The sequence below is a fragment of the Fringilla coelebs genome (assembly GCF_963513975.1).
Source record: "Fringilla coelebs genome assembly, chromosome: Z".
Taxonomy (NCBI): Eukaryota; Metazoa; Chordata; class Aves; order Passeriformes; family Fringillidae; genus Fringilla; species Fringilla coelebs.
In genome coordinates this window covers 36,792,449-36,795,333 of record NC_140031.1, presented here as the reverse complement: position 1 = coordinate 36,795,333, position 2,885 = coordinate 36,792,449, and positions in this window count along the sequence as shown.

The window sequence follows — 2,885 nt, the reverse complement described above, 5'->3', positions numbered from 1 at the left end:
AAAAAGGGTCATTGAAATATTTGTGTGGTCTGGTGGGGGGGGGTGGAGGTGGGGGGTGTCTTCTTTTTTTTTTAAAGGCCTGGACTTGTTTCTTTTTCCTTTGCCAAGTCACTTTAGCTGTTGTTAACCTACATCATATGTTTTCTTTCAGAGCACTAATTCTTTTAAATTCTTAGACAAATTTATGTGCTTTCATTATATGCTTTCACCCCTGATTGCTTGTGAACAAAAAAAATCCTTCTACTTGTGAAGAAATTTGTATTAATTTTCCTATGAAGTTCATCTCCTTTAATGAAAAGTGGTGACAGAGAAAGGTGAGCTCAGTTAGTGAGTAGCAGGGGGCTGTAGTTTCTTGGAATTTTAGAGACTACGTATTGTTGGATGCAAAGGAGGCAGAAATTTCTTTTTAGTGTCACCTTTCTTCCTCTGAACATGGTACAGGCTAGAACTCATTATGAAACTGATTCCATACACTTCAAATTCTGTTGAAGATGTGATGTACACTCACCCCCTGCTGAAGTGAAGATTTGTGCAAAACCTTCCATGGATGTATTGAGCTCAAACAGCTTTAGCAGAATGTGGTCTTAGTCACATCCTCTATAGCCAGAGGATGATGATGTTGAAAAGACTGCTACAACAGTACATATTGCCAACTAGGTGCTGTAAAAGAACTTGTACTTATTTCTAATCTGACGTATAGAGGCCAAAGAAACAGTGACTGTCTCCAATGATATGAATTGTATAGCATTGAAGGTGGCTGGAAAAATATCTCTGGTTTCTCCTGAAAACATCTTTCTTTTTTAATTTTTAAATTCTCTATTTTTAATCTTATAAAATACTGTGTGTCTTTTATCTTACTGGATTAAACAGAGATTAAATACAGATTTTATGTAGCTGTCCTGAATAAATCAGGCCTTTTCGATAAGGCTTTGATCTATTTTGAAGCCTTTGAAACCTAACTTGGATGAAATGTCAATGTATTCATGGTGTAATGCTGTGAGGAGCATGGAAGCTTCTATTACTATCTTTGAGAGTTTATTAGAGAAATGATGCCTGACAAGACCTACATATTATAGAAGAATTGTTAATTTCGAAATTAGCTCTGGTAGATCTGCTTAAGAAAGTTTATAGGGGGGAAAAGTGTTCTCAAAATCGTCTGAAATGAAGCCTGCAGTGAAGATACAGCAGAAAGGTTGACAGGGGAATATGTTAGTTCTACCTGCTTTAATCCATTTGTTACCAAGAGGGACAAAAACTGTGCACAGATTAATGAAGCATTTTAGTCAGATATATAGTGATGAACTTGTGCCTGCTTCTCTAACCTTTGTTGCTACGCAACCAGAGAGATGTGAAATTACCACAGAACCTACACCCAGAAAGGAGTTCCTCTGATACTCAATTAGAAAATAAAACAGAACATTTAGGAAATGAGGTCCCAGCTTTCTGATCACATGTAATGCATGAAAGGCTGCTTTTTCTGGTGTGTACTTTGCTAATGTGCGTGGTATTGGTACATTAAGTAAACTGTTGAGTATGACAGAACATATGAAGTGAAAGTCACCCTCCCCCACAAAGCCTGACTAATCAGATGTTAAGTGGGGAAGTTTTCAGGTATTTGTCTCCTCCTAGCCTGCCATCAGGACAAACACAGAGTTTCCAACAGAGCTGTTTCAGATTATAAAACAGGAACTGTGTGTGCACCAAAGCTATTTCACACTAAGTGTTTTGGGTTTGTGGCCAGTTTTTGCTAACTGGGAGGCTACAGAGATGACTTCTGTAGTAGCTGCTGGAACCTTTCCCCATGTCCAGTGGAGCCAATACCAGCTGGCTCCAGGATGGACCCACAATTGCTTAAGGCTGAGCAAATCAGGAATGATAATAACATTCTATCTATGATAACATATTTAAGAAGGAAAAAAAATATAGTTAGGAGACGTAATTGCAGCCAGGGAGTGTGGAATGGGAACATGTGAGAGGAACAGCCCTACAGTCACCAAGGTCAGTGCACAATGAGAGGGAGGAGGTGTTTCATGCACCAGGCCTGAGATTCCCCTGCAGCCCCTAGTGTGGTCCATGGAGAGGCAGTTGTGCCCCTGCAGCCCAAGGTGGTCCATGGGGATGCAAAGATCCACCTGCAGATGGTGGAGGAGCCCCAGGCTGGAGCAGGTGTATGCCTGAGAGGAGGCTGTCACCCTGTGAGAAACCCGTACTGGAACAGGGTTCTGGAAGGGACCTGCACACCTGTGGAGAGAGGAGCCCACGCTGGAGAAGGTTTTCTGACAGGACTTGAAATCTCCCTGGGGGACTCACAGTGGAGCAGCCTGTCCTTGAATGACTGCACCCTGTGGAAGAGTGACTTGCATTGGAGCAGTTCATGGAGAGCTGTTACCCATGGGGCAGAATCATGTTGGGGAAATGCATGGAGAACTGTCTCCTGTGGGAGGGACCCCCTGCTGGAGCAGGACTTTTCTGCCTGAGCAGCAGCAGGAACAACTTGGGATAAACTGACCATAACCTCCAAGCTCTGTCTGCCTGTGCAACCGCAGGAAGGAGATGGAGATGGCAAGGAGGCAGGGGTGGGGGGGAGGTGTTTTTTAACATTCGCTTCTCATTATCCTGCCCTGATTTTATTAGTAGTAAATTCAAGTAATTTCCCTAAGCTGAACCTGTTTTGCCCATGGATGGTGAGTGATCTCTCTGGGTCCTCATCTCAACTTATGAACACTTCATCATATTTTCTCACCCCTGTCCAGTTTTCGACAGGAGTCTTGGGTGGGTGCCTGGCATCCAGCCAGGATCAACCCACCACAAGTCCTAAGATCCAGAATCTACTAAAAATTTAGATTCAGTGTCCTTTAAAAACCACTTCTGTAATAAAGTGACCT